Source organism: Triticum dicoccoides, chromosome 4B (genome assembly GCF_002162155.2).
Source record: "Triticum dicoccoides isolate Atlit2015 ecotype Zavitan chromosome 4B, WEW_v2.0, whole genome shotgun sequence".
Lineage (NCBI taxonomy): Eukaryota > Viridiplantae > Streptophyta > Magnoliopsida > Poales > Poaceae > Triticum > Triticum dicoccoides.
In genome coordinates, this window is record NC_041387.1 from 429248418 (window position 1) to 429261844 (window position 13427).

Sequence of the window (13427 nt, forward strand, 5' to 3'; positions counted from 1 at the left end):
AGAAGTGGCGGGGCTGCCGGCGCGATCTGCGGCGGCCACTGCGCCCAAGGCGGCCGTGCGGCCGCTGGGGCGGGGAGCGCCGGGTAGCCTCCGGTGACGGCCCCCGGTGCCGAGTACCACGGAAGCGCCTGCTGACCCGCGGCCATGGCTGGATGGAGTCCGGTGATGGCCCCCGATGCCGAGTACCACGGAAGCGCCTGCTGACTCGCGGCCATGGCTAGATGGAGTGGTGGGGGCGGCCCGTACGGACCTGCCAGGTAGAGGCGGATCCCTTGAACCGCGGTGACGAGGTCGTTGAGGACGCCCGCCATGGCCTCCGGCGTGAACTGTTGCGGCTGCGGGGGAGGTGATGGCGGCGACGAGTGTTGGACGGGGGCCTGTGGCTGCCCTTGGCCCGGCGTGGTGCCGGGTGCCGTTAGGACCGGCGCTGAGAGCGACGCAGTGGTGCCCGCCGAGAGCGAGGCCGTGACGCCCGGCGCAGAGGCGGCGGTGGTGGAGGAGTTGGCGGGCAGCGGTGGTGGTGGCGGTGGAATTGGCGGAGACATGGTCGAAACCCGGTTACCTGATACCAAATTGGTAGGATCAAGTACTCTACCAGGTCTAGGGCGTAGGTGGTAAGGGAAGGATGGAGGGAGACGTGGCGAGGATCGGGCGCGCCGGCGGCAGGGCGCCGTCGCGGCTAGGAGAAGAGCGGCGGCTAGGGCTGTTGGCGGCTAGGGTTCCGGCTCCTCAGGGAGCCGGGCAATAGGAGATGATATTCTTCTTATTACTTGCCTTCAAAAAGAGTCTTACAACCTATATTTATATCCTAGATAACTTGTAGAAGAATCAACCTAAAATAACTTGCCTAAGATAACTTGCCTAATCTGAAAATAAAAACTAAGATAACTTGCGGGCCTAAGCCGGCCGGCCATAACAAGGACCTACAAACCGGTTATACGCTTAAAAATTGAGCATGCAAGATCAATGTAAAACCAAACAAGATTCTGCAAACTGAACCACAATTAACTCCCAGGGCAAAGAAGGGTACATCTGTATCAGTTCCATAACCACATGATAGATAACAGATACCGATTTCCCATCAGATGAGTAGACAATGTTGCGAACCTCCCCAGACGGTTCTGCAGAGGGTTACAAAATGGTGGAAGGAAAATTGGGAAAACAATTGAAATCCTCCTAGAAAGGACAGAAATGTAACAATAACAATAATAATAACAAAGCCTTTAGTCTCAAACAAGTTGGAGTAGGCTGGAGGTGAAACCCATAAGATAATGCATCTAACTCATGGTTCTGGCACATGGATGGCAAGCTTCCACGCACCCCTGTCCAGGGCTAGTTCTTTGAGGGTACACCAGTCCTTCATATCTCTCTTTACGGACTCCTCTCATGTCAAGTTCGGTCTACCCCGACCTCTCTTGACAGTATCAGCACGCTTTAGCCATCCGCTACGCATGAGAGCTTCAAGAGGCCTGTGTTGAATATGCCCAAACTATCTCAGACAATGTTGGACAGGCTTGATAGGCTTGGCGAGCCAACGTCAACACTCAGACACTTTTATGAAGCTTAAACCCAAAAGAAAGGACAGAAATGACTGGGTTAAATTATTTCTTCTCGAGGGAAAGAATTCAGTAATCTAATTAATACATGCAATGGGAAATGACATTTTCTTTTCTTCTAAGGCACTTATTTTCTTCTCAAAAGATCTTTTCTTACAAAATTATTCAGTGTACAGTTGATTTTATATCTGAATAAATTTGTGTGAGAAAATTTATGAATACATAATATGATAAAATTTATTTTGTTAAGAGCATACCTTGCTCTAGAGACCAGTGAGATGATGAAGCATATGATGTGTCTACAATCGTGAAAATGATCAACATTTTTGTGTCATAACATATCGAGGACGACACAGCCAAATTATTCCTAGTTTTTATGATGCATTAATTGCATTACTGAATCAATATGTCTAATGCTAAATTTTCCAGTCCTAGAATGATGACATTAAATCAAAGACATCAAGCTGAAAACTGCACATAGTTCAATAGAGATGTAGTGTACAGGGAAGCTCACTAACCTGAGATGTGTTTTGTCCATTGAAAAAAAAAACTGAGGTATATTTACAGCATGAGGATACTCTATTTTGTTTATTGTTTGAACAGAGCACACGCCCTGCTCAATTTTACTTAAAAACAAAGCAAGACAAAAATAGGTGTAATCTACCTACAACACAGGTCAAAAGTGATCATGAAACCCTACATTTAGCAGCATAATATTGCCTATGATTATTTAACACAGTAGAAATAAGCAGGACAAAGGAACAATTTATACCGAAAGAAATCAATTAGTCTTTTGGATCTTATGTATCTTGAGGATGAATCAAGTTGCTTTTCAAGTAGCTTGAGCTCTTTGATCTCAAGTGACATGAGGCCTTTACCAAGCAAATTTCTGTAATTTTCATTGAGTTAAAAGATCACTCTAAGTAGGTATATTAGTTTACATATTAAAACCAAACAGATGTTCAGATTTCATTTCCTTATAGAAAGTGTGTCTGATTGCTCCAGGTTACAAAATACCCCTATAAACCTATGAAGAATGCAACAATTAGATAAAAAAAACTTGCGTAGAGAAACTACTAATCAAAAGATAATTGTTTAAACAGGTGACAAGTATCCAGTGAAAAGTTTCTTCATGGATCAGTAGATATATAACAAACCACACGGATCAAAGGTTGTTTATCGAACCAGCACTGAACGCTAATGAGATAATTACGTCCTCACTCTGCCTTAATGCGACAACGACTTGGCTACCTCCGCTCTCATGGCCCCTTGAAACTTCGATGCTGAAGCGGGATGAGTTGCACTGAATAAATGTGGCAGTCTGGTTGTCATGCAGGTTTTAGGGCAGGCAATTTCTACCTAACCCGTTGATGCATCATGTATGATACTCAATGGTGGAGAACAAACTGATTTCAAGGATGCATTACAGGATTACGAACTTTGAGGCGCAGGATTACTAAATAAAAAATCGTTACCGAAGAGAACGGGACAACGATTTTTGACTCTGTGATTTCTCAATAGATTATACATGAACCAAGTTTTTACCGAAGAGGGTAACCCATCAGGTTTACTTGATTTTTCTGGTGTCCTACTTTATTGTATAGTTATTTTCTGGAAATACCATACATCTAGTTAGCTACTCTATGTGTCCCGGTGTCGTGGTATATCTTAATTTTGGTTTCAGTTCAAAGGTCTTGATCCTCCAAGTTCTCATTTTGACACCTCAAACTGAAAACAACTTAACAAATCAATTGTTTGAATTGAAGAGAAGAATTGCTTCTTTCTTCTCCATCAGAAGCTTGCTTGATATGGCCTCAGAGAACAAGCCTCTAGATTATTTTTACATGAAAATATAGTGTGTGCACAATAAAATACCAAGTTACCTATAGTAGATGAAACAGATCATGCCAAATATTGTCTTCTTTCTCCAGGCAGAGTGGTTTTGTGGGGCTGGTTTTAAGCTTTCCAATACTCCTTTTATCTCCTCTTTGTCCTATACACACATGAATCAGGAAATGAAAATCAATTGAAATTGGAGGAAGCAATGATATTGGTATGTAAAATAACAACAGTAAAGTTTCACGTGCCTTAGATTGAAAAACAGCATAAAGCCTCGAGTAGCCCATATGTTCGCATATTGTGAAAAGAGGCACCCTCATGCTTGCATTACCTCATAGCGTTGTTTTTATACTCATTCAGACAGATGGTTGCAATAACTATCTAAAAAGATCCAAATTTCTCCTGAAGCATAATAGAAACGCTGTCGGCTTTCTGATCTTACTTGGAAAACAAATCCGAAAGTCATTTTAAATAGGGTCACATCCATCATTTTCTAATGAATATATGGGCGGCTCATCCACTTAAAATGTATAGAAATTCTAGAGAAAAAAACCAAGCATCTCTACCTGAAGGTGTGTACGAATCTTAGAAAGTTTTCAAGTTCGTGTACTTGGAGATAGTACTAATTTAGTGCACAGCTGGAGGAAAACAAACAAACGCCTAAACATAGTTTATGAACAAGCAACTGCATGTAGAGTCTGCATGTAGTCTGCAGATGTAAATGAACTTGGGATATAACTACAATCACTAAACTGACATGAGAATCAACACACTTGCAGGGGCATGTAGTCAGCACACATATATGTTTGACACGTGAAATTCCATTACAAGTGACGTGGTATTTTCCTCTAATGAACTAATCCCTCCGTTCCTAAATATGATTTGAAGACCTTATTAACATAAATGAACCTATTCTCATTCAGATCTCTAGCTATTGGTTGATCCAGGGTGAGATCAGAGAGGGAAACAAAGCATACTTTGCTTCGGGATCAAGACGCCGTCTGAGCCTCGTCATGTAGAACTGCTTCGTCACTACACGTGCATGTGGCCACTAATCCATCAAAACTGGTCGTGTATGAGGCGCTCACCCATGGCGACAGCTGCATCTGGAGCCGGCAGCGAGGGAGACTTTGAGCCGCCTCCTCCTTCCATGGTGGAACACGACGGCGGAAGTGATTCTGGACAAGGTGGGGGCTTGGTCTTCAGCGGCGGCGGCGTCCACCTCGATCCCCTCCGTCACGGCCGCGCGATCAAGATCCGGGAGCCGCTTCCTTGATGAGCACGCGTGCGCCATGGACATGGAGCTCCCTCGCCTAACCTTGATGATCTGTAACCGGATCCGGCAATGGAGAGGAAGGGTGGGGGTGGAGGTGGCTAAGGGGGGAGATAGGGGAAGCCAGGGGGAGGGAGGTGGCGGCGGCGGCGGAGCGGCAGATGGGGGCGGCGCCGCATCGCGGTAAGAGGGAGAGAGAGCGGCGGCATCGCGAGGGGTTGATCCAGGGAGGGGCGGCCAGGGAAGGAACGTGATGGAGGCGATCCCGTACCTCGGCTTGGCGGCGGCGGCAAGATTGTAACGTCGGAGGCGATCGAGGGGAGCACGGTCGAAGGGATCGAGGGCAGCGGCGTTGTATGTGTTCATTGTTCGTGGTTGGTGATACGGTTTTTTTTTCCTGTGTGCAAGAGGTGGAAGGGGAGACGAAAAAAAACCAGACAAAAATAAACCAGCGAAAAAACCCGCGCGGACTATTCACCAACTGCTTCATTAGGAGTAGAGATATAAATGCGAACTTAAGGGCAGTAATGTATTGTTCGGGTTTCTTGGTATAAATATTTCCAACTTACCCTGAAATAGTTAGATTTGGTCATTTTGTTTTACTGACTATAGAGGAGGCAAAGCCCATCCCAATGTAAGCAAGGCAGATTGTTTGATGTAGGACAATTTGATCTTACGACATGTTTATATAGGCACAATGATGTCGAAAGTGCCATTCTACGCTCGGGCACAGATGCACACGATATACATCCCGTCGGTCCTTCTCGAGATTCCCAAAGCAAAGCGTACAGATCCATGTATAACTTAGGTATACATATATTCATGCAGGGTCCATGGCCCACGTCTGACTTACAGACAATATTACGCCGTTAGCCTCCACGGCATTTCCTAACGGGCGCCTTAAGCGCCCGTTTCTTCTGTTGCCGCAAACGGGCGCACACTCCCGCGTCGCGCTGGGCCGGCCCGTTTACTTCTTTTTTTCTGTTAAAAAACTGCACCAAAAATCCTATGTTGAATGTGAAGGCTCTAACTCACGATCTCTCCATTCAAACGGCAGCTCACTAACCAACAGACCACCGTACCTATTGTGTTTGTGTCCATTTACTTATTTGCGTTTTTTTATTTACGTAGGCCGCGAGAGCCCACCAAACCAGCTTTCACTGCTCGCTGATTTTTTAATTTCTGTTCGCTTTTTTCTTTTTCTTTTCTCATTTTCCTTTTTTATTTTCCTAAAAATGCGAATTTTTAAATTCGTGAAAATTTTAAATTGAATGAACATTTATCAAATCAATGAACTTTTTTTAAAATTCGATGAAAATTTCAAATTCCATAATTTTTTAAAACGTGAACAATTATTGAGAACATGAACAAAATTTTATATACGACGAGCGATTTTCAAATATACACTGAACATTTTTTCGGTGTTCGATGAACAATTTTTAACTACACAGAGAACATTTTTGTGATATACATTGAAATAATTTAAAACATATTTATACATTTTTTTGGTATAAGATGAACAAATTTAATACATTGAACATTTTTGTAATATAATCTGAACAATTTTTAACTACACATTGAACAATTTTGTGATTTGTGCTGAAAAACCATTTAAATACCCATTGAACATTTTTTGATGTAGACTGAACAATTTTAAATTGTGAATAAAATTTGAAAAAGTGAATAAATTTAAAACTATGAACACATTTTGAAATCACGAACAAAAAGCGAATAATACATTTAAAAAATCAATGAACATTTTTCAAATTTGATGAACTTTTTCTAGATTTTGATGAACTTTTTTCAAATTCGATGAACTTTTTTAAAATTTGATGAACCGGACGATCGTATTTATACTGTTGGCGCTTCAATAGTTCACTAAAGTTTATTTGTTCTAGTGGTTAGGCATACTCGTACAGGAAGACATGGTCCCTAGTTCGAATCTTGAGAGGCGCACCTTTTTGCTGTTTTTTGTTAATTTTCACTGCGCAGCGTTTTAATCCTGAGAGCGGTTGGTTAACCAGGCGCGTCAGCCATGTTGGGCCAGGCCCAGGTAGGCAGCGCGTGGGCGCCAGTACGCGTTACGGGCGCTAAAGGCGCGGCTTAGGAGCTCCCAGCCTCCACACCATAGCGGCTCGAATGTGGCTGGACGATATGGGCCATCAAGTACTAGTAGATTCTGGACCAACAACATCAATCACTAAGGAAACTGGACTAACCGTTGGAGCTACCGACCAATCTTCTCCTTTCCCCTATAAAAAAAATGATGTCAATCTTCTCCTACACGATTCCTTTCCCTGGGTAAATCCATCTGCGCCAAAACATGTTTCTCATATTAATCCATCCCATGAACCAGATCGCTTTCCCATCCGGCCTTAGTCATTGTCTAACTCAGCATACGAGGAGAAGCTGCCCTTTATCCCTGCCCAGATTGGGCAGCTGATTATCACCTGGTCGTGGCGGCGAGAAAGCAGGCAAGCGTTTCTACAAATGTGTGAAGAAATGTGTTAGATCTTGAATGGAGCATGATTTCCATGTTTGAATTTTTTCTTTTTGTAGATTTTCCTGGCTTAGTCTTTCTATTCATGTTATTCTTGCAAGCTGGTCTATGTGGATTAATCAGATCAGACACGACGTACCTTGCCGATCTCAATACCCACTACGGAGCCCAGTAGTATGCAGAATTGCAGATGTAGTTCCTCCTCAACAGCAGGCGATGAGGCCCGCTGATGGCGTTAGTCCAGATCAAGGTCCAACAAATATCTGAAGTTTCTGTATGACACCACTCGCCAAGTTTTCACACTTTAACTTCATCAAAAAAGATTTTTTTTCTCTTAGACACCAAACCAATCCTCGGGCTAAAGGCTAAAACTTGTTTCCCTTGATCTACATGTAAGCCAATTGTTGGCGACAATCTCTGCTAATTCAGGATCCTGATTGATGTCAGTACAAACAGTTCTATTTTTTTAACAGACCATGTTTAATCAATCTAACAAATATGTGCACACAGGCATGCACGCTAGTTCTATAAGAACAATGCTTTCAAATTTCTCAGTCCTTAATTCGACGTACACTCATGTGAGGAGTATTGCGTAGATTTGAATTTGAACAATCTAAAGTACCATTCGACCATGTCTGACAGTTTGTAATTTTTCAAACTCCAACTCTTTTACTGATTTTTTGGTCTCATATAAAGACCAGAACCTGCACACGCACACACACAACCGCCCAAAGCTGAATCATAGCAAATATGAACATCAACTGCAAGCAAATCACAGTCAGGCATTTAACACCTGTAGCTTCAGGTTCCATACTCATTCTCACACATAATCATACATCCAAACTTAACATATCTACATGCTGGTCCGAACACAACTACTTATGTGACAGATGTTTCTGGCAGGGGCGGATCCAACTGGGGTTCCATGCGCGCCATGGCACCCCCTGCGAAAATGCAAAGTATACTTATTATATACCACAGTAGTAGTTAGGCTCATTTGGGTGTACTATTAGTGTTTAAATACGTGAGTATTGAGCATGGCACTCCTATCGTGTAGTTCTAGATCCGCCACTGGTTTCTGGATGCGAGCCTAAACACACATTAGTTACTCAAAATACATGCCCGTGGCTAACACTGGAAATCCTGGGAAATCAACACCACACCACAACAAGTGGATGGCAGCTAACATTTCCGTCCAGTGCGATGAAAACCCCAGGAAACCACTGCCACACCACATCAAAGGGGATGGTAGCTAAACTTTCTCTCCAGTTTGTTCCGCACAACGAAATGCTTTCACAACAAATGCACACCTACTGCATATATAATGCATATCTGACACCTCATCTCACTTCAGAATGGCAGCACCTCGATCATGAAATCTAGCAGCTCACCTCGGTTCCCCCTCATAGAAATCACATCATATGCTTCGCCCAGAGAGTCAAAAGTAGTACCAAAAACTGGTGTGATCACATTCTCAGCTGGGTTCTCTCCACAACACCTGGCTGCCTTCTCGAACGCACTGATTCGATTTGGGCACGGTGTTCTGCTTCGTGCGGCAGCACCAATCCTAAGCCTGCAAGCACAGACATACATTGCATAAATTTTCTGAATGCACAGAGCAATCAGCCGGCAAACACAGGCACAAGTAGCATAAATTTTCTGAATGCAGAGAGCAATCAGCCTGCAAACACAGGCACATATAGCATGACTTTTCTGAATACAGAGAGCAATCAGCCTGCAAAAACAGGCACATAATAGCATGAATTTTCTAAATGCAGAGATCAATCAGCCTGCAAGCACAGTATAGCATGCTTTTTCCCAATCAACACTTTCTCTAACCGTAGGCTTTCTTCACTCATGACGCTTCCTAAATTGCCCTTCACTAACCTCTTGTTACACCCCGACGCTTAGGGATTCAGCTTCCCCGTTGATAGCTCCAAAGTTGGAGGGGAGCTCTCCCATTTTCAGCCGCCGCCTCCTTCGCCGAGAAGATTTGTGCTTCGTCGCTGTCCACCGCCCGATGCTGCGCCACCTCGCCCTCCGCCCTGCTGCGCCACCTCCAAAACCGCCACCGCAAGGCCATTCACAGCCACAGGGGCCGGCACCAAACTCTTACCTACTTCCTCAAGCAGAGCAGATCTAAAACTAGGAAAAAATCAATCCTCTGCATCAGCTAAGACAAAGGCCTAAAATGGGAATGGCATCGCCAGGAAATCAAAGATCCACAGACCTGTCGATTGGCTGCATCAGAAACTCCATGGTGCCTCGCCGCCGGTGCTCCTTGCCTCTATCCCGTAGTGCTCAGCTTCCAAATGACCTACGCCTTGGGCAAGAAGACTCGGTCCTACATTCAGTTCGGTTCTTCAACCAGTACATGAAAGCGAACTTCCTGATCCACGGATCAGACAGGATGGACAATTACAAATTGTAGAAGTCGTAAGCCTCGTCCAAAAAGTCGAAAGTAGTGCCAAGAACTAGTGTGATCACATCCTCAGCTGGGTTGTCAGCATAACTCTTAAGAGCCTTCTCAAACGCACTGATGCAATTTGGGCAGGGAGTTCTCCTTGGTGCAGCAGCATCTATCCTCAGTCTACAAACGCAGCCAATTCACATATGAACTGCCTGAATTCGGTAATCAACATTTTCTTGGATGAACTGCCTAGATTCAGTAAGCATGATTCTGCTTACTGACAGCAAATCCCTAGATTAATGACTGTAAAAGTAATTCATCCGAAAATAATTTTTCATAATAACATGATTATGAAGATAATACTTTGGTCAACATGCAAGAAAACAAAAATTGTATAATATGTGACAACAATTGAGTGATTATATTGCAATTAAAAATACAAAATGTTCTAGAGATGGATGACATATAAGCAAGAAAAAAGGCATCATGTCAAATCTGGTATGTTCAGGCAAATATGCTAACCATAAATCATCCATTACACAAATCATGTAAATTTTAGAATTATATTCGATACAACTATACAAAATAGAAGTATGGTTAGAGGAACTGGCAACAGAGGAGATGGAGACGGACAAAGGAGATGGCGATTTGGTGACAGAGGAGGGGGGATTCAACAGCATGGGAGGAAGGGACCGACAGAGGAGGAGGAAAGGATGGGACGGTGGAGCAGGGGAAGAGGAGGAGGGGGAAGAGCGTCGGTGGAGGGGCTAGATTGGGCAGCAGAGGAGGGCCATGGCTGCCATGGGAAGAGGGGATAGGACGGGCAGAGAAGGGCCGTGGCGGCCATGGGAGAAGGTGAACGAGCGGCGGTGGAGAGGGGCGGGAGGGCCGGCGAGGTGAACGTAATGCCACCTTCGCCTCCGTCGGCGGTCCTTCTATCTACGCCACAGTCCGCGGAGAAGACAAGCGAACTTCCCGGGGCCATGGAACAGACGCGTATGCCGATTCCGATCCGCGGCTCACCTCGCCGACGACGAACGGACGTCCGTCTGCCCGTCAAATCTGGCCCACCACCCATCACCGCCGTCTATGTATTTCTCTACCGTGCTCATTTTCTAGCAGTCAACCGACGCCCGTATAAAGAAATGGCCCAGATCCAGATGGGCTTTCCAACAACGTGGATATCGAGCTCATCTGAGCTCGGGCTCAATTACTCCGCGTCCCAATAATGTCAGTCCACTTGTTTAGTATATGCAACTTCATATCAGAAAAAGCAAGGTAGCAAGACATATGACCTGGCCGAGAAAACGGTATTGTACGTGTAGTCTACATAATACTGACAATAAAAACGTGTCTATTACATATAATTGGTTGTTAAGTGAAGTGGTAAGTTAGATTATTCATTGAAGTGCAATAGTTCTGATACAAAATCTCTTCAGGCAGCTGTATGAAATAAACATGCAAAAATATTAGATAGATATTTACAGAAATGCAAAATGGAAATTTGCATTGCCTGCCTGTGTAGACTCTTCAGATAAGATACAGTGGGAAGCTCAATGCCTATTCCTGTAGGTGCTTAGAGAAGACACATAAGGTAGCTGCTCTTGCTCAAGTATCAACCGAAAATTCCCACAAATGAAAGTACCAGCTGAAAACAAAACTAAAACACATGGAGGGTACGCACGAACTCCAACGCGATGACATGCCGATGACTTGTATGAGAGGCTGCGTACACAGAAGCATCCCTGAATTTTTCATTTGCAATATCAAATCACATATGTGGATGTGGTGAACTGATTACCCCCAAAAGCTCATATACTCAATACACCCATGGATACATCCAAAAAAGAGGAAGAGAAATATCGTTTGTAGAAAAATATTAAGGGTAATCAATGGCAACACCAGCGACGGCGCTATGCATGGTTACTCGCTGCTATTCAGCAGGGCCTTTGCAAGCGAGATCTAAGGCAAGGATTCACCACCATAACTCTTTGACGGCAACACCAGTTAGCAGAGCATGCAGCAGCGGCAAGCTAGAGGCCAAGATGAATGCGCGCCAGAGCTCCATCGAGCCTGTGGCCTTTGGGAGCAGAATCTGAGGTGAGGGCGATTTTGGCAGGAGTTTGGGGATGTGGGGAAGGGCAAGCCGAGGCATGTCTTTATATTGAAGACATGACTGCTCAGCTGTCAAGGTCGTGGACTGCCACAATTCATTCTTCAGTTTCTCAGGGCAATTATGACGTCGAGGAAATGGAACGAAACAGCCATGGGAGATCATGAGTCAGACGTGATGGTGTGTGGGCTAGCATGACTGCATGACATGTTGGGTTGCAGCAATTGGCGTGTGAGCCAGCCACAGGAAAAACTGGATTAGATGTTGTCAACCTGTGGTGGGTACTTGCAATTATATATGAAACGCTGATGTGGCAAGGATGCTGATGTGGACAGTTTGCATGTTAAGAGAAATAGGTTAGTGGGGATGAACTATTTAGGTATTATAGATCGAGAGTGCTAAATTCCTGCCGACTGGCAGTTTGCAACAGATCCGAACGGTTCGTTCACTATTGGATCCGCATCGAACGGCCCACGCAAGTTCCATCTCGCACCTCTCTTTTTTTCTACTCACGCATGTCAAGGGAGGCAGTTTCTTTTTTTTTGGGATCATTCCCGCGAGGGAGTTCCCTTATTTTTCAGCAATCATTCCCGCGAGGGAGTTTCCTTTTTTTTCGGCCATCATTACCGCGAGGGAGTTTCCTTTCTTTTCGGCCATCATTACCGCGAGGGAGTTTCCTTTTTTTTCGCCCATCAATCCCTCGCACAAGTTTCTTTTTTGGGTCCCTCGATTAAAATTTCTGGCAAAAAGCTGGGGAGCTTGGAGAGTCGAACCTCTTACCCCTATAGATTAGTTATATGAACTCAATAACCACTTGGGCTGGCTCAGCTTTGACGACAAATCTAGCTTTCTTTTCTTTTGTACCTTCACATATCCAGTCAAAAAATAACAAAGAAAGGAACATTGTGTAAATAGCATAAGCACCGTTGACCTGATAACTTATGTACAACACCATGATAACATTGACCAAAGAACAAAATTGTTGAAAACATCCTATGATAACTACTATGTAAATAGCATGGTAATTTATGCCCCACGTCACCTCGAGAAAGCTATTTTCCAGTCCACCGGAAATTCGCTAATAGATCCGAACGATTTGGTATCCGTCCTATTGGCATCTCACGGGCACGATCGAGCGAGTAAACTACTCCTTCTGCACGCCTCGCGCGTGAGAAAATCAGGGTCCCCGGGTTCCCACATCACCCATACAGCGTCACACGTCCTGCGCCCGAGGAACGGCTTGATAATTTATGTGTCATAGACGTGATAATTATATAGTACATGCCTGGTATGGACCTAGAAAAAAATCATCAAAACATATCGCCATGTTATCTAGTTTCAAAGGTCTCGTTGTGACGAATCTTTATGTGAAGGCAGTTTCTCAATCACATGGACGGTTTGAGCTATAAAACATTTTGAATTTTTAGTTTTGAAAAAAAATCAGGCTGGCATCATCATTTTTTCTGCATGCATGTGATTAGCTGCTAATTAAACTAACTATTAGTGGACAGTGAACACACACATAAAAAGGAAACGATATGAGCTATGTCGGAAGTTAGCACTGCCCTTATGTGAATAGCATGGTAACTCGCAGACCTGATAACTTATGTACCTCGATCCTAATAACTTTGGCATGGGGGGAGGGGAGGGGGTTCATAAAATATCCCCTCGGTAACTTTTGTGCGAATAGCATGGTAACTCACATGTCGCAGACCCGATAACTTATGTACATCGGT

The 13427-nt window shown here is 44.2% G+C and overlaps 1 long non-coding RNA gene across 2 annotated transcripts; it reads right to left on the reverse strand.

The window, feature by feature from the left end:
• Positions 1 to 987: 987 nt before the first annotated feature.
• Positions 988 to 4932, reverse strand: LOC119290686. 2 transcript variants are annotated; one of them, XR_005141961.1, is made up of 3 exons: positions 4484 to 4932; positions 3440 to 3549; positions 988 to 1469 (listed from the first exon to the last, which is right to left on the reverse strand). It is a non-coding gene; the product is annotated as an uncharacterized LOC119290686 (long non-coding RNA). The 2 variants fall into 2 exon arrangements; XR_005141960.1 differs by having other exon boundaries at positions 988 to 1562.
• Between the last annotated feature and the right edge of the window lie 8495 nt (positions 4933 to 13427).